This window comes from Pinus tabuliformis, chromosome 6 (assembly GCF_031772625.1).
Source record: "Pinus tabuliformis cultivar Carrire ecotype Pingquan chromosome 6, CPIR1, whole genome shotgun sequence".
Lineage (NCBI taxonomy): Eukaryota > Viridiplantae > Streptophyta > Pinopsida > Pinales > Pinaceae > Pinus > Pinus tabuliformis.
Window position 1 is genome coordinate 1,290,203,747 of NC_142292.1, and position 23,440 is coordinate 1,290,227,186.

Consider the following 23,440-nt stretch of genomic DNA (forward strand, 5'->3'; position numbering starts at 1 on the left):
AAAGCAAGGCTCCCTTATATCACATTGTCGATTCTTATATGTGTGCAATAGAAGCATGTATTTCCTTGAGAGTTTTGACAATATTTATGCTCCACTACTGAAAACCATATAGATGGACATTTTCCTTGTGCATGGTGACAAATCAACCATAATGTTTCGCATTATGGTCTCAAGAGTTGATACTTCAGCAAGTATCGCTTTCCTCATCTCTACCATAGTGGATCCTACAGATTGTTTTTCCCTCTACCTCACTACTTGTAATTCCTTTGGCATCTGATCATTCTCTGCTAACAACAACTTGACATTTGAGCTCGTGGATCCTTCATAAGCCTTAGTGGCATCGACCATGACAGTTGGATGCTTTCTAAAATATGACACTATCACCCTTTCCTTCATAAATGCAGGTGATGCGTGATCATCTAGGAAATGATTTCTCCATGCCTGTACAATATTTTGTTGCAACTCATCAAAGGATATATTGTACACATCCATCAGTGGATCATCATCAAGGAGGACAACCTCTCTTTTCTTTCTCGGGACTAGTTCTGATACTAGAAGTTGTGGATACTATGGAGAGACCTTGGATGCTCTTGGCATGTCGGTATCTTGGTCCTGCAGCTCCTATCCCAACTCCATGTCCATCTCTTCAACCATTTTCTCAATTTGTTGAGCAAGTTTCTGATCCTGTAACCTCTCACCCTCTTCTCCATCTGTTGGTTGTTCTAGCTCTTCAACCTATATTGGTGCAATTTTCTCTTTCATTATGTGTTTTCCTTCTTCTTGTTCCCGTTTCTTCTTCTCTTCCCTCTCTTTCCTTTTTAGCTTCTACTCTTCTTTTTGCTTCTTCTCTATTTCCTGCAACTTCCTTTCTGCTTCCTCAAACCTTTGCTTTTCTCTCTTCCTTTTCTCTACTCTCTTTATGGGATGTTTCCTCTTCACATCCACGGGAAAAGCTTCTTTCTCAACGAGAGGATATTCTTTGAATTTGTAGCTTTACTCAACCTCTAGGTTCTCGGAAATCTTCCTCTTTCCTCTTTCCTATGTCGGTTTGTTGCTTACTACTATTTTTCTTGCATCTTCCTACGGTTCTACTATATACAAAGAAGCTTTCCATTCTATAGCCATGCTAACTGGTTCATTGAGCTTGGAGGAGTTGTAACAATACCTCCAAGGATCTTCCTCTACCCAATAAAATGTCCCATCAATCCATGGATAATACACCTTTCTGTAGTGGTTCTTATGTATACAGTGGGGATCATATGGATTGTAGTCTTTGGTGCCAAACTCAAACTTCTCTAAGTCATTGGCCTCAACATCCACATCCTTCAAACTCCTTATCTCGTACAATCCAATCTGGAAAGGAAGAGCAAGCCATGGTGCATTCTTCCTCCTATGCAACCCTGTAGATAACCCTATGGAGATGGGATGTGAAACCTCTTGCATGACCAACTTATCCATGGAAAACCTTGGTAGCACATGCAGAGGCTTCTCTTTGCCAAACAACCTAATGAAGGTGCCACCAGGTGAGGCATACCAATTTGCAATGTTAAGTATTGCCTCCATTGCCTCTCGGGACATGCAAGGTGGATCATATTCAAAGATCAACTTGTAAACCAGGATGATGAAATGGTCAGATAGCCTCTCCATGACTCCTCAGTAGCTGCACTCAGAAAGAAACTTGCAATAAATATTCACAGTAGTCTCTGATGGTGTCCATGTCCAACCCATGCCAGGAAACTGATGTTGGGCACAGATTGCATCAAGTAGGTACGCAAACATATAGAATATTGCTTGCTCATCCTTGGGTGGATTCTGGGAATTAGTCACATGCACTTTCAGCTGAAGAGCCAACAAATCTGACCAGTTGAATGGCCTTCCATCATTCGCCAACTGGTCCAACACAACCACCCAATTTTGTGGAAAGGTCTTCGTGCTCTCTTGATCGTACAACCAACATGAAAAGATGACTAAGAGTTGGTAGGAATTTATGAGTGACTTAGTCTTATAAACATGACTGGGTGTTGATCTAAACTTCGATGACTCTTTCACCCAATGCTTTATGATATCTCTAGTATTCACATTGTTGTGGGCGGCTTAGAAAAGTGCATCCATGCAGTTCACCAGCTGAGGTAGGTGATACATTTGATGATAGTTTTCCATCCTAAAGGTAGTAAGTTGTGTTCCACTGGAACTATTCAATATCATCATCTTGGTATCATTATGTGAGACAAGCCAGTGAATTATGTCCACACATGTGAAGGTCGGGTACCTACATTCAACCTTATGTAAGCCTAACTAGTGGATGTTGACATAGACCTGTCAATCTTCTAGGTCTTCCTTGAAGTTCCCTGCAAAGATATCCTTGATTTCCTTCCATTTTATCTTCATGCCCTTCTCTATGAATAGCTATGTGTCTGCATAGACTAGAAAGTTCACTAACACCTATTCAACTACATCGCCATTGCTACTTTCAACAATGTCCTTTGATGCATCTTTCTTGGAAACAATGTTACCTGTACTACTAGAGAGCTGCTCAACCACTATTGTACTCAAAGAGGGAGAGGACACTCATGGAAATAAATGTTATCTTGAAACTGAAAGCACTTCAAGAACATACCAAGAAACAAACTGGGCAACTACTGGGAAGGATTGTGCAATTCTCTCTTTCAGAGGTGATTGACTGTCAGCTGGATCTGTGCATTGCATTTTCCTAGCTACCGGCAGGGAGGTGATGCTGACTGGAACTGCGCAATGCGCAGTTCAATATGGATTGAGTTTCCTGGGACTACACATTACACAATCCCAATGACCAAGGCTTCAATACTGGCTCTTGGAACTACATAGTTCACAGTTGGAGCCAAGCCTTGGCAACCTCTGCGTAATTTCTAGAGCCAAGGCAGAGCCTTGAGATCCAGAAATGCATAGTTGCGAGGAAAGAGCTAGTTCTGGGCTAAGGAAGCCCAAATCTGCCCAAGGGCAACATGAAAATGAGAAGATATGAAATTATAAGTGATGATTGGTGCAAATCTAAGTGAATTATGATGCATGCAATCAAAACAAATGTAGGAATTGATCAAACTGAATAACAACAAAGCTTATGGAGAGAGTCACTGCAACGAAGATTGTTACTGCAAAAACTTGGTTATGCATGCGACACTTGGGAAAGGTAATGAAAAACTTAAAAAAATACTTCTACAATCTAAAACAAATCAAAATTACAACATTCATTCAATAAAATGGGTAAAACAACACTCTCACAAGATAATCACACAAAAGCGACAAAAAAAGCTGCAAAAAATTAGAAAAGAAAGACTTACCCGAAAATATGCGACAATTGTGTTGAAGGTTCATAGATCTCCTTGGGAATGCTAGAGATCCAAGATAGAATGTGAAAATGAGCTCTAGGAGTGTCCATTAATTTTTTTTGGTTGATTTAAAGTTTATGACATGAAGGCCAAAAATCTATGAAAAATGGCACTTTACGGTAGTTTCCATAAATAAATCAAGTGTAACTATGATTTCTAAAAATAGATCCCTATATTATAGGTATGCTTTTTCACTTTTTGGTTTTTGCTTTTTTCTGGAAAGGTTTCCATGCATGCTTAGAGAGATTGTGCAGTTCTGGGGAGAACTGCACAGCTCACTGGCACATGCATTGGGCAATTGTTGAGGGAAAGCTTCTATGAAATTCTTGGGCTGAGTGGCTCTAGCTGCCTCTCATGCTTTGTGCAGTTTCCCAGATGAAGACAACCAACCAGCTAGGTCTGTGTAATCCTGGAGTTGAAGGCTCAGTATGACCTTGGAATGTGCAATTCTCGACTAAAGGATGGTTTCCCTCAAGGATTACGTGGCTCACTAAGGCAAGCATAGAACCAGATTGCAACCAAGTCAAGAGATCAACTCGTGGTTAGATAGCAAAGCAATTAAGAAAACACAAGCTATAAAGAAAAATATTAAACTCAATGAAAGCACAAGTACTTGGGTTAGCGTAAGATGAGGTATTATGATTTGAGGAGAGAGGCTCCAAAACGAAGCATAGGTAGAAGTTTGGAGGGAGGTTGAAGCTACTACAACATTGGAGACACACTAGTAGAACTCCAGCTCTCTGTATGGACCTTGTCTCCTATAAAGAGAGTCTAACTCTTTCGGAAGTATTGTTCGATTATCAGATCGTCATGGCTTCCTCACTAGCTTGAGTTAAAGATATAGTCCCTACCATTCTCTTTTATTGGCAGCAAACATACCTAGCCAAGTCAACTGAGTTATTTCGATTAGGGATGAGGGGTATATTGATGCACAAGTAATATAGATTGTCATAGTTTTAATTTCATCTCTAGTGTTGCTTCACTGCCAGCAGGCCTGGACAGTACCCCAGCAGAGTCACTTTAGGAACACAATCATTGCTCCATTGCCAGCGAGCCTAGAAAATACCTCGATGGAGTTACTTGCTTCATTTACCTACATAGGAAGCCTTTCTCTACTTTTTCCTTTATTTTATTTTTCAAAGAACTATGCATAGACACTTATTTATTTCATGAGGACGAAGAGGGATCCCAACTTATTGAGAGAAGAAGAGGTTGTCCCTTAAGAGAAAGATGGTTATATATACCTCTGACATACTTGTTAAGTTTTTTCCCCTCACTTTAATCTACTTGACTAAGTTGACAAGGGTTAACCTAAAATAGAAAACCGATTAGAGTAGGCATTACTAGTTAAAAGTGCAAGGGTTGTGATTTCACCAACAAATCACTCTGGAAGGAACTTATTTTCCATTAGGGTATCATCAACTAAAATAAATGCAAGATCTTCATAAGGATAGGAAATATATAGATAACCAAACATTGATAGTTGTACAAGTCTTGTATTTTACCCTTCTTGTCACAAGAAGCCAAACACGATTTCATGGGAAAGCTAATCCTACGGGTGCATAAACAAATAAACAAGAAAATGAAAGAATTAAAACGAGGCAAAACCAAGTAAGAAAAAGAAAAACAGGAAAGGAAACACTACTACTCCTAAATGAATCAAAACATGGGCCAACTCATGTGAAGTGATATTTCTAATTCATCCATCGGCACATTGGTTGACCCATGTGAGTGATGGTGTGACTAATAAGAAAGATATTCAAGCCAATCAATAAACAAGAAAGATAAAACAATTCAAAATATAATGTTCGAAGTTTGAATGTGTCTACAAAAAGAAAATATTTAAACCACATGAGAGTAACCCTACAGACATATCATGGTGTTGTGTCACATTACATGCAGGCAACAAGGATGTACACCCTTCCGAACGTGACAAATGAGCAAACATGAAAAAGGAAGAAAATTTTTGTTTCGCCATAATGCTTGCTACGTATGCCTCTAGCAATGAATGAGCAATAGGATTGTGTGATTCTAGTGGAGGATGCGAAAGCTGTAAACTAGATAGATTTTCAATGTGAACAAAAGAGTGATGAGGAGCATCGGTTGATTCAACAGATTTCTGATCATAAGTGGAACTACCCTCAAGGCTATGAGAACCTGACATAACCATCAACTCGGGCTGAAGTGCCTCGACAACTTGAGGGGTTTCCACCTCATCAAAAGATGGATCGTCAAAGACCAGTGTCTTAGAAAGATCAATAGTAGGTGAATCAAAATCGTGATCAAATGAATGAGTGAAAATATCGCGACGACCATGATTAGAAAATTCAAGATGGAAATCGGCATCCTCATGCTCTAACGAATCATAGAGATGGGGTGCTAAGAAACAAAATATTTCACCCTCTGAATTTCCAAAAATGAAAGATGATAGATCAGGTAGATCCAGGAAGAAAGATTTGTCCTCTCCACAATCAAATGACAGACTGACATCCTGCACATTTTGTGAATGATCGAAAGTGGAAACATCCGGGGATGGATTTTCAAAAGAAAAATCAGCAATGACAGAATTGTAGAAGATGTCGAGATAAAGTGGATGAGGTGCAGATGGAAGGAGGTCATCCTTCTCTGCGAGTTCTTCTTTAGATTGCCATACACACTCACAAAAAATGATAGCGCAGGTTGGCTGCTCAACGCTAGATCCATCCATAACTTAATCCTCGTGAAAATCACATGTGGAATCCGGAATGGATGAACACAACATACCAAAATAAAGAGGATCAAAGGAACCCATGGATGGAGGTCGAGAGGATGAGACCATGTGACAACAATTAGGGTTTCAGTACTAGTCTATGCAGTAATCCAGAGCAGGGGGGATGGGAGGAGGTGATAGTTAAATAGGTGGATTCACAACTTCTCCCACCTCATTCTGCAGAGCTAGAGCTATTTGATGAGAAGAGGATGGAGAGTCACTCGTGACAGTGACCTTGTTCGTCTTAGATTTGGAAGCTCTAACACCGTGGTATGCTAGGAAGGGTTCAAAATATTATAATTCATGTGGATTGTTAGAGATGTGAAGAAGATACTTAAACCTTTATGTGAGAAAATCCCAATCAACTTAATCTTCTAGGAATTGAAAAGAGATATTATGGAATCATTGCCAAAATTGTGCAATAGATTATCAAGTGCTTTGTGTAATTCCAAATTTTTTTATTAAGTGCTTTACAGTTATAATGAAATAAAGCATGGCCTAACTCTTTGATCATGTGATTGAAAGAGTGAATAAAGGCTGTGGGAAATGTGAGACACCATTGCTTAACACGCCTCTCGAACGTGTAAGCGAACAACCCACAGGAAATGTCATCTGAGGGGACTTCATTCCTTTCACAAAAACCTTAAAAGGAAACTCTATGTCTTAAAAAGGCCATTCCACCTTCACCATCATATTTAATTCATGACAAGTCATCGTTGACATCCTCCAACACTTCGAAATCATGAGCATGAGAAAAACATGTCGAGGTTGAAATTGTGATGTAATTCATGAATGATGTGCAGAGATTCAAACAAACTTTGAGGGCTTAGCCTATCATTTGGCCCTCCTTCTAGTCCTATAAATGTTTATGATGTTGGAGCCACCAACATTCAAGGGGATGTTCCTGGTAAGAAGTCCCAACTAGACCTCAGAATGTTTGGAGTAAGAGTCCTAGTAGTGGGTGGTAATGTAGTGCCTTGACCATGGTAGCGTGCATAGGTCAGTATGATGACTTTGGTCAAAATCAAGTGTGTGACCTTGCAGTGAGTCAAGTGAGATGCATGGGAGTTCTAACACACATAGGGAAAAGGAAGTGTTTCCCTTAGAAGCCTGTAATAGTATGCATCCTGAAAGTAACACATGAGCATAATGACATCACAGGCTGAAAGAAAAATAGTCCACAAACCAAAGTGACAGGTTAATCCAACAACATGCCTTCAACAAGATTCATACAATTGCATACAAAATAGTTCATAATAAAATGTGTAAGTTAAACAACATACATTGCTAAAGTAACTAGAATAGTCAAACTACAATAACAACATATGCATGAAAATGTGTTGGCTCAGTTATATTATTATTAAGTGAAAGTTCCATCCATACATACACCATTAATAGCCACTAGCCCCAATAGTGGAACATTACAGTCAACATCGCCTGCTCCTCCAACAAAGTGTACTCTCTCTACATTGTGGAGAAGCCAAGGCTCATCACAATAATCCCAAGCCTTCTCTAAGCCTAAGCCTAGCCAAAATATTTGCTCCCAAAAGCCCATCCTATCACTTATGAGGTTATAGTTATAACAAAGGGTGGGGTGAGCCTTGACATTCCCCTTTGCCTCTTTGACTACCCTTGTGACTCTTAAACTCCTTGTTGATAGTGTTGGACATGTCATGGGATCTCCCTGGTAAGAAGTCCCAACTAGGCCTCAGACGTTTGAAGTAGGAGTCCCATCAATGGGTATTAAAGCTATGCCTTGACTGCAATAGCATGCAAACGTAATGTGATATCTTTGTCAAAAGCAAGTGTGTGACCTTATGGTGAGTCAAGTGCGATGCATGGGGCTTCTAACACATGAAGGGGGAAAAGGAAGTCTGTCCCTTAGAATCCTATAATAGTACGCATACTGAAAGGAACACACGAGATGAATGACATCACAAGCTAGAAAGAATAATAGTCCACAATCCAAATTGATGGGTTATGTTAGCGCTTGAAATTTCACCTCAGGCTGAGAAAGTGTTATAGACATTTTTGTGCCTTACAGCATGAAGCATGAAATGTCAATAATCTAAGGGATCCAAAGTCCCTAAACATGTTGTTCCTACCCCTAGAGGAACAAGGTCAGCAAACCACAGCACTGAATATCAGTTCTCCACCTGAAAACACTCAAAAACAAGCTAATTCTGGATCATGTCAACTGCTCCACTGAGCATCTGCGTTGAATGTCAACTGCTCCACTGTGTACCTGCGCTGAATGTCAACTGCAAAGAAGGCTACCTGCGCTGGGCGAGTTTGGCCAAGTGGCACAGTCATTCCTCAAGGTGTCAATGCCCAGGAAGCTTCCAAAATGACACTTGGATCAGAGAATTCGACTGGTGATGAGTAAGAGGGTCTAGATCTCCAAGTGGAAGCAAGAACCTCCAAGTGGACTCAAGAACTGAAGAATAACTGAAGTGGGAGAGGACACTAGTCAGCTTCATGCCAGCCTCAAGCTGACTCATCCTTTCTCCAAAACTCCTATATATAGAGCTCTCTCATGAGGTCTAGGGGGGGGGGGAATCTTGTGAATGTAAGGAAGTGCTGTTGGTTTGAGTATAGAACTATTGGGTGATTTGCTTGAAGGAGGTGAAGAGGAGATTTCTTTCTGCTGGGAGGTGATGCTGGATTGGGCCTCTTATGGTTGTATCACTTCCTGAACTTTACTTCTTCCATTAATAAAGCATTTGAGGTTCTTCTATATACATGTGTTTCAATAATGTGTTGTTATACTTGTATATTTGATATATTCTAATCCTTGAATCAATTATGAATGTATGCTTCTTGTAGTTTCCCTCTCTTTCCATTTTGCAGGATCTTGTTGTAGCTGGGCCAGTGAAAGAGCAAGGAGCTGGGAGCAAGCAGCAAAGAGAGAAGATTGGATCAATCATTAGCGGAAGACAACGGTTAGTGGATCTCTTTCTCCCCTCTCTTACATCTCATAAAGAAGTAATCTCGAATAGCTTTGCTTTGATTGTTGCTGAGGTACTATCACCCTTAGAGTGGGATAGGGTCATTCCATATTGGATACTTTTCCCAACAACAAATTGGCGACTCCACTGGGGAACGTGTCTTGTTGGTTGTTTGTGTTTTTTCTGTTCATTTCATAAACACAGGGAGTACCGAATCGAACTGCATTTGGAGCTTTCAAATGCAAAGTAGAGGGCAGCTACTCTAGCTCAGATTCTGGGCATGTTTATGATCTGAAGAGTTGATCCACAAGGAATCTAAATAGCTCTTAGTGATAGCTTTTCATCCTCCTTTTCATCCCTTAGTGTGTACTTGATTGATAGCTTCTGATTTGACCAAAAACTGTGAATTTTTGAGCAATCTGTGACCCGGAAACTGAGAAAAACGAAAGTTTATCTCTTCAGTGCAGGCACTGTGAAGGAAGTCTGCATTTCAGCGCAGATCCCGAAGGGGCTACCTGCGCTGAAGGTCAAACTGCCAGTGTACTACCTGCGCTGAACCAGTTTTTCCTAGTGCTACTGGGGTTCCTTGCTGTTTATTGCCCTGTTTTCATCCTTGTTTTTGCAGCCTGGTACCAGTCAATGTACCTATCTGAAACCAACTTTCCTTGCCACTATTCCGCCTCGGTTGTATAAAGAAACTGTGTTTGTTCTTTGTGTATTTCTTATATCATTTACAGTTTCCCATAACGAAAGTGAACTAGTCTTGCTGTGGCCTCTTAGATCTAGACCTGTGATAAGTGTCGTTTTGATCTTAAGAGTTAGTTTGTTTGCTGTTCATAGCTGATTGAGCTTTTGCTTTCGTCATATGGTTTGAATTTATATATTTCTAGTGTCGAAACAAGTAAATCTTAAGGTGTCTTTTGATTTTGGACAAGCTTGTTTGCTTTCACTTGAAATTGAATTCAAAGTTATACAACAGCTTTCTTTTTGTATTACATCAACATTAAGAAAGAGAAAAGAAATACCTGCATTGTGCATGTGCATTTTGACAGTTTGCATGTTGATTTAGGAAAAAGTGCATTAGTGTGTGCTCTATGATCTGTGTGAAAAGATGATGTCTTTCTTTTCCCTCAGTAGTTAAGATTTTCAAAGTTGAAAGATTGAAAAGCTTGCTTATCATCTTAGACTGCATTTAGGAGTGTTATCATACATCTCGTGGTGATCCATAAAGGCAAACTGCTAAACAAGATCAACCTTAAAATAAATTGAATTTACATAACAACGCATTGAAACATAATGCAAACACATAGAGGTCTAAGCTAGAGACGTGTTCCGGCATCGTTAAACGTGATATCTTAGCGTTGAGTGGTTGGGTGATTCCTCCACGGTGAAGCGATAAGTATCAATACGGACTTGTGCTCCCACGTACCGTCGCGTATATATTGGGAGACCCCTATAGGAACAAAGCCTTTATCCATAGGAAACCGTGTCGGCCGCCCTACTGATCGCAATGCAGTGAACACAGCATTCACGAAGATCGACCACTCGTACCGTAAAACGTATTCTGTGGTTTTGCGAAAAGTTTGGCACACCCTCTGCCTAGAACTCTAGAGTAGTTTCTTTTGGCCTTTTTCAAACTCTATTACTGAAAAAGTCCATCCAAGCATTTGTCACTTCGGGCTCGTTAAAACATCGAAGGAGACTAGAGTCATCTTTAGCTTTTTCTCGACTCTTAAAAAGTGAAAAAGCAAGTTGTGTCTAAAGCGTCGTTATAAAATTTATTTTAAACGGAACATAATCACCTCCTATTCCTGCGTTGATCTGTAGGTTGAGAACATGGAACGCCCCAACCAAGGAATTCCACATGATGGGAATCCTAGTCCTTTCTCCTCTTGGGGAGAAGTTGGTGCGCCCCACATGGCCACATTGTCGCTTCCAGGATTGACAATTGGCCTGCCAATTTGGCTATTCTCAACCAATGTAGTTCAGAACACCATGGTTCCTGAACAGTCGAGTCAACAGTTAGATCAGTCTAGAGCTGCCCACCAGCCCTCTACTTCCTATAACTCTTCCTCCAATCCTTCATCTTCGCAAGGTAGAGCCGGCAAAAGCCAAGCTCCCATGGAGAAGAAGGAGAAGAAGAAGAGAGAGAAGAAGAAGAAGGAGCCTAAGGCGACTGGGGGCAAGCAAAAGACATCTGACAAAAATCCACACACAGCACAGACCGGGCCTAAATCGCCATGTGTCATATGTAAAGGAGACCACTTCCATAGAGATTGTCCCTGTATTCCCCGGATACTAAGGGACTGGTCTCCTCGTTTGCACAATTCGGGAGCATCAACCTCTGATAGCCATGTTGAATGCTTACCGTCGACCAGCGAAAGTGAAGGTTCAAGACAAAGAGGAGGAGCAAGATCCCCCTGCAAACTGTGTGAAGGCGATCACGCCATCCACCGTTGTCCCTTCTTAGACGAAATGAAGAGAGTTTTGGAAGATCGCCCGGTTTCACCGTTGAGACTTCCTCCTGGATACAAAAAACTCGTGCCAAGTCCTTCGTTGGTTGAAAATACAGCTGGCCCGCTCAAGTGGTCAGCTGAAGCGTCAGTCATTGAAAATGAACCTACTGAATCCAGAAAAGACGGAAGTCTAAAGGTTGAAACGGCAGTTGACCCGGTTCTGCCTTCAGAGGTTTCATCTTCAAATGACACCATCAATGAAGATTCATCTTCAAATGACACCCTCACTGAAGAGAATAAAGATGACACCATCCAGATTCGTTTCATCAACACCGACTCTGATGAGCATCAGGGCAATGCGCCCATTCCTTTATCGTAGGAAGGAACATCGTCAGGGTCATATCCGACCGTGTATTCGGTCCCACCACCAAGCAACCTGGTTGTGTCCTTTGATTGGAACCAACTAGGCAGACCCCGGTTACCAGCCAGTATACCATTCAGAATTATAGTCCAAATTTACAGAACGGTAATGGCTGGAACTATCATTGATGAAGGGGCATCTGTGAGTATCCTTTCCTCTATTGCTTGGAAAGCACTGGGTTCCCCAGCGCTTTTGCCTGAGATAAGAAATCTCTCGGGTTTTGATAAAGGAACCAGTCGACCATTAGGGATCCTCCCCAATGTGCCTGTTACATTGAAAGGGAAGACCGTTCAAATGAACGTGATGGTCGTTCAAGGACCCTTGGATTATAACCTACTCCTTGGACGAGACTATATATATTGCATGGGAGCTATAGTCTCCTCACTCTTTAGAGTAATGTGTTTTCCACACGAAGGAAGGATGGTCAAGCTCGTAGACCAACTTTCATTTCTGGGATCACGCATCGCAAATAGTCACATACCAACCCTGAATGGTCTATTCAATCAAGAAATGTCTCCACCCCCAGTCCTCCTTCCCGATGAGTGCGAGTGATTCGGAAAGATGGGACTGGAACCCAGGGGGCATGTATCCTGGTCTGCTTCGGGCAGAGGAAACCTTGGGTAGAAGGTAGAATTTCCGCGAGAGAATATGACTAGTCCGTACCCCGTCCGTGGTTGGAAGAGGGGTTGTTCTGGAATAAGATTCTATTGTCAAGGTCACTTGTTTGACAAAGGTCATTCACCATTGTCTACTTCGGTAGACAGTGCCGAAGAAATGTTTTCGTTTGAAGAAGTTAACAAAACAATCTTTGGGTAACCAGAAAGAGGCAAGCCTCCCTCAATAACACATATGTTTTGTCTTTGAGTAGTGTTCTTCTCTTGTCGCAAGTAGCTGTTCTCTTGCGATCTTGCAAAAGAGCTGTCAAAAGTTAGGTTGACGGGAAGACAAGTACCGCATAAGACCTGTTAAAAATAACGAGAAGACAAGTATCGTTAACATTAGACTAGCAAGACGACAAGTAGTTGTGAACACCCAAAGAAAAGCAGAGGTGGGGGAGAGGAGGGGCAGCCTTGAAATTGTACCTTATACCTGGGGGCATGCAAACCTTTTGGAGTGTAAGCTAAGAGCGGTTATTTATCTGTTTTTGGGATTAGTCGTTTCCGAACTTGCATAAAGAAAGGATGAGAGGGAGCATAGCTTATGTGAGGCGCGAGCTCTATAAAAAATGGGATCTTACAGGAGACATTTCTTATCTTATGACTGGTATATCGAGCAGTTTTACCGCGGAATTTATGCTCGTTAAAAAATAGAAAAGCGAGATCCGAGCAGTTTTAGCACATAGTTCATGCTCGTTAAAAAATAAACATAAGATTGAGCAGTGTTTTGGCGCATTCGAGCTCTTTAAAAAATGAACCCAGTACCGGTAAATAACCATTTGTGATCGTAAAATTATTAGCCATAAAAAGCCTCGGTCGTGTTTTGCACCTGCCACCTCCATTCCATTTGGCCGATCGTTCACCTCCATATGATTGTTTACCCATTTTGAGGAACAGCTGCGAAGAGTGATTTCACCTAGCCATCCTTGTGACACTGTCGTGATTGGAAAAATTCCAACCTGTACCTGGAATCTGCTGCTATCCCTGTTTATCACTCGTTCCTCAAAAGACGAGTCTTCTTTGAGCTCTTTTCAACTGACTCGTAAAATATGAAAAGTTTGCCGAGTTTTGGCCTTCCAACTCGTTAAAGTGACCGGAAGAGCTATCCCTCCTCTAGATTTTAATCTTTTTGGACCTGAGGGATTATTGCACAAAAAGGTCGAGCGCTTGTTTTATTCAGCTCGTTAAAGTTATCGAAAATTCATCCCTTCTGTATTGTTTTATACTTTTTCGGACTTAATGGATTATATGACGAAAAAGGAATTTTGGATTTAACTTTCTGTACCTTTTCAGACTCTCTAAAAATGAAAAGGACCGAGTTTTCCTTGTCGTTAGACTCGTTAAAATGATTAAATAGCGACAAACTTGTCTTTAGACGAGAACGAGTTTCCCTATCGCTAAGCTCGTTAAAAACATAGTGATGGGCTTGCCCGAAGGGCAGGTTATAGAACAAGCATATGTTATCCTCCTCAAGCTTGACAAAAATAAAGAGGTACTGGTCAGAAATCACTGGGGAAAAATTGGGAGAACCTCAAAGCTTTAATGGTAGCAAGTCGCTCTTGAACATGACACTTTTCCTCCGTATCACATCGGTTGGGTTGTTTCATTCACCGGTCTCATCACCATGGTCTTCGCCAAACCATCCACATTTGGGGTAATGCTACCGATCCATCGCATCAGTGTCGTTATATGTTCAAGAGATGTTGTTCAGAAAGAGTCAACCGTGTCCATCCACTACCATACATTATCCTTCATCCACCCATGATCGCCACCCTGAATCATATTTCAAAGACTGTTTTCACCTCCACTAAAATCATTAGCTCCGTTCCGTGTCACTGATGTGGGATTCATTAAGGCCCTCCTTTGACGGATCGCTTCTTGTCGACTTCAGCTCATTATCCAAGAAGTTGATCTAGGAACACCCCCCTCAGTACTTTGAAGCTTGCATGCCTCAATGGCAAGTTTCTCACTTCCGGCGACAGGTATACATCAATGACCTTCGACCAGAAGATTTTGCGTGGTGTTCGACACCAAGTCCTTTATTCACACCACGTGAATTGTACTGCAGTACCTTGAGGGTCATTATCATTATCAGTGATTCCTCTCGCGCTTGTTAACGGTTTACATTATTGACCGGTAATCAAGCGATGTCTTTCCATGTTCGACTTCAGCGCAATTCTCACATGCATCGACTTGTACTTAGAGTGAAGATCGAACGAGTTTGAAGACCCCGGATCTAGTTTCATCCATCCGGGCTGCAATATATATATTCAGGAAATATAAAGACATTTGATATGTACATCATTGCAGCAGATGATCATCCTACTCAAAGGATGATAATTTCAGCAGAGAATTATCAGTCTACCATCAGACGATCATCTGTTCTATGCACCAAAATGAATTTATAAAGCTGAGCATGGGAATGCCCGCCTCAGCTAGATCATGAAAGCAGAATGAAAAATAATGTATTGTATTTTATTTTATTACAGGTCACCTCTCAACGATTGAATGAACTTCGGATCCTCCTGATAAAGCATTTCACCCGATAAACGACCTCATACTTTAGGGGGCAACTGTTATAGACATTTTTGTGCCTTACAGCATGAAGCATGAAATGTCAATAATCTAAGGGATCCAAAGTCCCTAAACATGTTGTTCCTACCCCTAGAGGAACAAGGTCAGCAAACCACAGCACTGAATATCAGTTCTCCACCTGAAAACACTCAAAAACAAGCTAATTCTGGATCATGTCAACTGCTCCACTGAGCATCTGCGTTGAATGTCAACTGCTCCACTGTGTACCTGCGCTGAATGTCAACTGCTCCACTGTGTACCTGCATTGAATGTCAACTGCAAAGAAGGCTACCTGCGCTGGGCGAGTTTGGCCAAGTGGCACAGTCATTCCTCAAGGTGTCAATGCCCAGGAAGCTTCCAAAATGACACTTGGATCAGAGAATTCGACTGGTGATGAGTAAGAGGGTCTAGATCTCCAAGTGGAAGCAAGAACCTCCAAGTGGACTCAAGAACTGAAGAATAACTGAAGTGGGAGAGGACACTAGTCAGCTTCATGTCAGCCTCAAGCTGACTCATCCTTTCTCCAAAACTCCTATATATAGAGCTCTCTCATGAGGTCTAGGGGGGGGGGGGGGGATCTTGTGAATGTAAGGAAGTGCTGTTGGTTTGAGTATAGAACTATTGGGTGATTTGCTTGAAGGAGGTGAAGAGGAGATTTCTTTCTGCTGGGAGGTGATGCTGGATTGGGCCTCTTATGGTTGTATCACTTCCTGAACTTTACTTCTTCCATTAATAAAGCATTTGAGGTTCTTCTATATACATGTGTTTCAATAATGTGTTGCTATACTTGTATATTTGATTTATTCTAATCCTTGAATCAATTATGAATGTATGCTTCTTGTAGTTTCCCTCTCTTGCCATTTTGCAGGATCTTGTTGTAGCTGGGCCAGTGAAAGAGCAAGGAGCTGGGAGCAAGCAGCAAAGAGAGAAGATTGGATCAATCATTAGCGGAAGACAACGGTTAGTGGATCTCTTTCTCCCCTCTCTTACATCTCATAAAGAAGTAATCTCGAATAGCTTTGCTTTGATTGTTGCTAAGGTACTATCACCCTTAGAGTGGGATAGGGTCATTCCGTATTGGATACTTTTCCCAACAACAGAAAGGTAAACTCCAAGGCAACATCAAACCACTTAGCCTCGTAGCTAGCCCTATGGGGTAGGAGAGGGCTCTCTCCGGTCTATCTCGGTAGAGATATTCAACGGGCGAGATAACCAATAAAGAACACTGATTTTAGGCTAGTAAATTGATAAAATGTTTGATTTAAGATTTTTAGGATTTTGGTGGAAAATCGAGAAATGGCAATTTTGGGTGCGGGGATTGGACACAGTTTTTTGCAGGGGGTTCTTTGGGGCAAGGTAGGAGACTGTATTGATGCCTTTGAATTAGGTGAATGGATAGGAATGACCGGTGAGGGCTAAAGATAGCAAGAAACCTTCAAGAGTTCTCTTTAGACAGATGAAAACATAAATATTAAGCAAACTTAAAAGCAGAGCATGGCAATCATGAATTCTACTTTAACACTTCATTTGCCTAATTTGCAGAAGGAAAAGTAAGGAGATGATTCACATAAAAAACTTACAAGTACAAATAGAAACACACCATCAATACATGTAACCACAGGAATCCCAAAAAGGACTGCAAAACCCTGGTCTTTCTTCCTTTGCCAAAATTGCAGAGATACAATGAGTAATACAATAGAAGCTTTCACCCTCAAGAGTCCAACCATGAAAATGACTAAGAAAATACATAATATAAGCAAGCTAACACCTTTCCTTGCCTCTAGGTCTCGAGCTCATCATCCTAGGAGCTATTTCAACCAATTCTAAACTGAGCACTAGAATCTAGGTAGTCAAAACAACTTGCCTCTATAAGCTAGGAAACCAATTCATTCATTAAATTTTTGCCTATTTCATGAATGAATCTTCTAGAAGAGATAAATAAGTGTCAAAATATCATAAAATTACATCATTTAGAACAAGGAGGATCAAAATCTACTCCAAAAAGTCAAATCCAGTCAAAACTGCGTTTTGCTCAGCTGTAGGTGAATTTCTGTGAAAACTGCCCAACACGTCGCGCCCTGATCCTGAACACGTCATGCGCCTTTGGAGCTGCTTTTGAGGCACTTCCAGGTGTCCAAATGAGGCAAAAGTGGGCTTGTTGGAAATTTCTGGATGTCTACTTTCCAACCCAAGTGGAATTTCTGAATTTGGTGGCCATTTGCCCCTCCAAAATTGCAATCTCCCAAGACTGCTTCCTGTGTGTCAAAAAGGTGGCAGAAAGTCATTTTTTGCTTGTTTTTTGACCTTCTGGAGGCTCAAAATTTGATGAAATCTCTTGGTAATTGCTGAGCAGGTGTATTTTTGCATGAAAAATCCAAAAATGCTGAGTTTTCCTGAAAAGGAGTTGCCCATCGAAAGGGTCGTGCGCGGCGCGCGACTTGTTGGGGAAGAAAACCTGTGTGTGGCACAAAAAATTCACAATTGACAAAATTTTCTCCAAATTTCTTGAAATTTGGGCTGGGAGTCCCCAATCAAGTACCATGCTCATTCAAAGAGTCTTTGGCCAAAATTTGGAGTGGATCAGGCCTTTTCCGTCGTTTTAGTGCCCTGGCCAACCTCCTTGGATCTAGCGATTGTATTTTTGACATTTCTCTAAAACCATGACACCTGTGCAAAAAGTGAAGGAGGTTTTTCTTCTTTGGCATGTTGTGGACAAAAACCTCTCTCAATTTTCCAAAATGCAACTTTGATTGCTCTGAAACATCTTTTGAGTAAAACTTATCCCGATGTGTGGAACAAGGAATTTTGTTGAAATGAAGCGAAATGAAGGGGATAAGGGGCTTCTAAATTCTTGGGGAAATTTTTGGAAGTAGGGAGGGATGTTAGGAAGCAGGGGAAAGTGGAATCTCAAAGATTGAGTGAGGGGAAGGGGTCCAAAAGGGCAAAACACAGGCCCAACCTAGAAAATTGCCAGGTTGTAGCTAGAAACTAGGGTTTGTGCGAAAATGAGGAATTTGGGGAATCTCAGTGATGGGAAGCATTTGGTAAGGTACTTTAAGGATAGGGGAAGGTGCATGAACATCAGGATACAAGTTTGGCCGATGATTTGACCGTCCAAGAGAAATTGGCTTCAAAACCCTAGGAGAGGAAAATGACCTTACCTAGGCGCAACTGAAGCATGGACAAGATGTAAAATGACTCATTAGACACTGACATGATAATGACAACCCTGTTAATGATGATAAACTCAGCTGAATGGTGACATGGATTGGCATTTGGGCAACTTTAGAAGGAGTGAAAGCAAACCCTAGACCTAATGCCTAGTGACCAAATTTTGCTTGAAGACTCACTGAAATGACAAAATTTGACCTTGACACTCTGAGACCACTTTGTAAGAGCATATTTGATCACTGGAGGAAGGCTGGAAAGACTGACACTAACATTGGCTCCAATGGGGATGGTAACTCCTTGGAGGTGCCAAGAACCGCAGATCTCTGTAAGAGCTAGACAGTGCCTTCATCCATTGGGTGATGGAGTCATTATTCAAGCTAAAATGCATGACTAAAAACTGATGACTCGGATGACACAAATTGACTCTCACTCAACTAAAAACTGACTCAATACTTAAACACAACCAACAAACTGGAAATGATGCTCAAAGTGGAGCTTATTCATCAAAACCTACTCTAATAGTTTCATTCATCACCTGATCAAGTGAAATGAAACAACCAATGCAACCAAGTAAGTATCCCGTTTGCTGTTCGAATTCTCCGCAAGTGCTCACTTATGAACAACAAAAGAGAACTACTGAAAGGCAACTCCCATGACAATTTGGAAACAGATCCGTAGAATGATATGAATTCTCTATCCACCTCCAAAAACACTGCATAAGGATCTTGAAATTTAAGCACACTGGAACTTAGCTCATCTAATGGATTGCTTCTCGTTTCCTCATACCATGAATGCAAACTTTGATCTGAGCCTTGTGACAAGACCTCTACTGAAAATGAGAAAGAAACCGGCTGCCGGATCAAATTCATATAAGCACATGTTTCAAGCTCACATGTAGTCAATGGAGAAAGACTTTGACTGCAAACCTCATCCAAAACATCAGCTATTGGATCATGAAAAACTTGAAAAGGCTGCTGCAATGTATCCATTGAAAATGTATGACATCCTTCTAGCTGTTCATCTTTTTCTTGAGAGATTTGACGAAGATTCTGCCTTATAAACTGAAATGTTTCGAAACAAAAGGGTATAGAATCTTCCTACATTATCAAATCTTGTATTTCATTTTCCACAACTTCATCTGTAATCTTCCCTTCAATTTCATTTGGTGGCTGCAAATCTGATGCTACGGGCTACTCAAGAATTCTGTTATCTAACTCATCCTCAACATTAACACTGAGAGATTGCTGATTTGTTATAGGTTGTTCATTTGAAGATTTACTATGCAATCTACCCTTCAAAAACTGAAATGATTCAAAACAGAATGGTACGGAGTCACCTTGAATCATTAAATCATGTGTGTCCACTTCCAAGTCTTCAGCTGCAACTTGACAATCAATGGCTTTCGAGGGTTGCAAATTTGAATATGAGAAGTCTTGAACAAAATTTTCATTGCTCTCAAGATGCTTCAAATCAAGACTTGTTGACATTTGATTTCTGATTGCATGGTAGTTATCTCTGATGAACTGAAACGAATCAAAACAAAAAGGCAAAGATCCTTCACTTACTTCAAACTTTGCTGCACTTTCCTCGTCAATGTCATAGCTGATATGCATCATTTGATCATTGTACTCGAGCTGCTGTAAGTGAACCTCTTCCTCCCACAAACTAGCTGCTGATTTGTCTGTAAGATTAGCTTTTGTTTGGAGAACATAATCATCATCATACTGATCAAACTGAGGCAAATCATCAGTATAAAACATATCATCAAGCATGCAGGTCATATCAACAGTTATCTCTTCTCCAAGATGATTAATAAGACAATCATCATCAGATCTATAACAATTAGCATCAGAAAGAAAATGATTTGAATCAGCAACTTGTTCTTCTTCAATCAGCGAGCCATGAGCTTGAACATCATAATCATTCCTTGCGTTGATCTTGTCCATCATCTTTTCCACTGCACTTACCAAAATGTCAAGCTTCACCTCTAGAGATGTTGATTCGGCCGGATCTATGTTTTTCATCTCTTCTTCCTTCATCCTTGCCCTTCGGATCAGCAGATGAGCCTCTACATTTACTGCATTGTTTTGCATCTTGTGAAGTGTTGCAATATCCCTTTCTCTCAGTTGAAACTCCATTTCCGGATCAAAGGCACCCGGATAGTGCAAGAGAGCCGATCTAGGAGTAGGCCTTATATCAACTGGCATCGAATAATAAACTTGGTTAAATCTGGCTGAAAACTGTTGTACTGTCTCCCCTGGCAATCTTTTCAGCTGGTTATACTCTTCTACAATCAAGAAAAGGTTCTGCCCGATCATCCACCTGTCGAGAAAAACTTTGATAAACTGCTGGAAATCTGAGATGCTCGCATCAGGCAGGGCTTTGAACCAACTCTTCACTTTAGCTTGCAAAGAAAGAGCAAAAAGCCTAATACTCACATCCTCTTCATCAACTTCAAAAAGGTCAAGAAAAGACTCAAAATTCTGCACATGTTGCTCAGCGTTGACATTCTTACTTTCACCATCAAACCTTGGCAAGTATAGATCATAATTTTTGGGGAAAGCATGAAGAACAGAAGGTAAAACAAGAGGTTTATACCGATCTGGAATTTTACAAGGTGTATGGGTATGTACAACAGGTATAGAATTAGTCTTGGTTGCTTGGGGCTCATCAATTTGAAGATGGTCATCACAAAATTCGGAAAAAGGATCTTGATCAAGCTCAAAGGCATGCAAATCTTTGGTATTCACAATCTTCAAAGGGAAAGAATCAACTGCAAGCCTGGGATCTTTTCTCAAGCATAGTATACTTTGCAACACAGTCTTGACATTCTTGGGAAAAGAGAAGAAATAATTTGTGACAAAGAACAAAATGTCTTGGATGAAATTCCAACTTGAATACCTGATCTGTCCATGTTTTCCTTTCATGTTTTTGCTGGTCGGGATCATCCTCCAGTGGAGTCTTTGGATCTAATCTCGAAAATGATTTAGAGTCACCAAGTGAATGATTTCAGCCTTTCAAGTGTCAGATCGTTGTCCACCATCAACAATCAGATATAAACTTGATACATGTACTGGGATAATAAACAAGTTAAATGTCACGTTTACAAGCTAGACCGGAGATTGACTGAAGCAGCGTTTATCTACATCCGCTAATGCAAAGCAAAAGCGTTTCGAAGGCTACCTGGCATAACTTCAGGCTCCGTCTGTAGCTTATAAAACAAATGACATCAACAAGTAAATCATTTGTTCTTCCCCAGTGTGGTCGCCAATATGTTAGCGCTTGAAATTTCACCTCAGGCTGAGAAAGGTAAACTCCAAGGCAACATCAAACCACTTAGCCTCATAGCTAGCCCTACGGGGCAGGAGAGGGCTCTCTCCGGTCTATCTCGGTAGAGATCTTCAACGGGCGAGATAACCAATAAAGAACACTGATTTTAGGCTAGTAAATTGATAAAAGGTTTGATTTAAGATTTTTAGGATTTTGGTGGAAAATCGAGAAAAGGCAATTTTGGGTGCGGGGATTGGACATAGTTTTTGCAGGGGGTTCTTTGGGGCAAGGTAGGAGACTGTATTGATGCCTTTGAATTAGGTGAATGGATAGGAATGACCGGTGAGGGGCTAAAGAGAGCAAGAAACCTTCAAGAGTTCTCTTTAGACAGATGAAAACATAAATATTAAGCAAACTTAAAAGCAGAGCATGACAATCATGAATTCTACTTTAACACTTCATGTGCCTAATTTGTAGAAGGAAAAGTAAGGAGATGATTCACATAACAAACTTACAAGTACAAAGAGAAACACACCATCAATACATGTAACCACAGGAATCCCAAAAAGGACTGCAAAACCCTGGTCTTTCTTCCTTTGCCAAAATTGCAGAGATACAATGAGTAATACAATAGAAGCTTTCTCCCTCAAGAGTCCAACCATGAAAATGACTAAGAAAATACATAATATAGGCAAGATAACACCTTTCCTTGCCTCTAGGGGTCGAGCTCATAATCCTAGGAGCTGTTTCAACCAATTCTAAACTGAGCACTAGAATCTAGGCAGTCAAAACAACTTGCCTCTATAAGCTAGGAAACCAATTCATTCATTAAATTTTTGCCTATTTCATGAATGAATCTTCTAGAAGAGATAAATAAGTGTAAAAATATAATAAAATTACATCATTTACAACAAGGAGGATCAAAATCTACTCCAAAAAGTCAAATCCAGTCAAAACTGCGTTTTGCTGAGCTGTAGGTGAATTTCTATGAAAACTGCCCAACACGTCGCGCCCTGATCCTGAACACGTCGCTCGCCTTTGGAGCTGCTTTTGAGGCACTTACAGGTGTCCAAATGAGGCAAAAGTGGGCTTTTTGGAAAGGTATGGATGTCTACTTTCCAACCCAAGTGGAATTTCTGCATTTGGTAGCCATTTGCCCCTCCAAAATTTCAATCTCCCAAGACTGCTTCCTGTGTGTCAAAAAGGTGGCAGAAAGTCATTTTTTGCTTGTTTTTTGACTTCTGGAGGCTCAAAATTTGATGAAATCTCTTGGTAATTGCTGAGAAGGTGTATTTTTGCATGAAAAATCCAAAAATGCTGAGTTTTCCTAAAAAGGAGTTGCCCATCGAAAGAGTCGCGCGCGGCGCGCGACGTGTTGGGGAAGAAAACCTGTGTGTGGCACAAAAAATTCACAATTGACAAAATTTTCTCCAAATTTCTTGAAATTTGGGCTTGGAGTCCCCAATCAAGTACCATGCTCATTCAAAGAGGCTTTGGCCAAAATTTGGAGTGGATCGGGCCTTTTCCGTCGTTTTAGTGCCTTGGCCAACCTCCTTGGATCTAGCGATTGTATTTTTGACATTTCTCTAAAACCATGACACCTGTGCAAAAAGTGAAGGATGTTTTTCTTCTTTGGCATGTTGTGGACAAAAACCTCTCTCAGTTTTCCAAAATGCAACTTTGATTGCTTTGAAACATCTTTTGAGTAAAACTTATCCCGATGTGTGGAACAAGGAATTTTGTTGAAATGAAGCGAAATGAAGGGGATAAGGGGCTTCTAAATTCTTGGGGAAATTTTTGGAAGTAGGGAGGGATGTTAGGAAGCAGGGA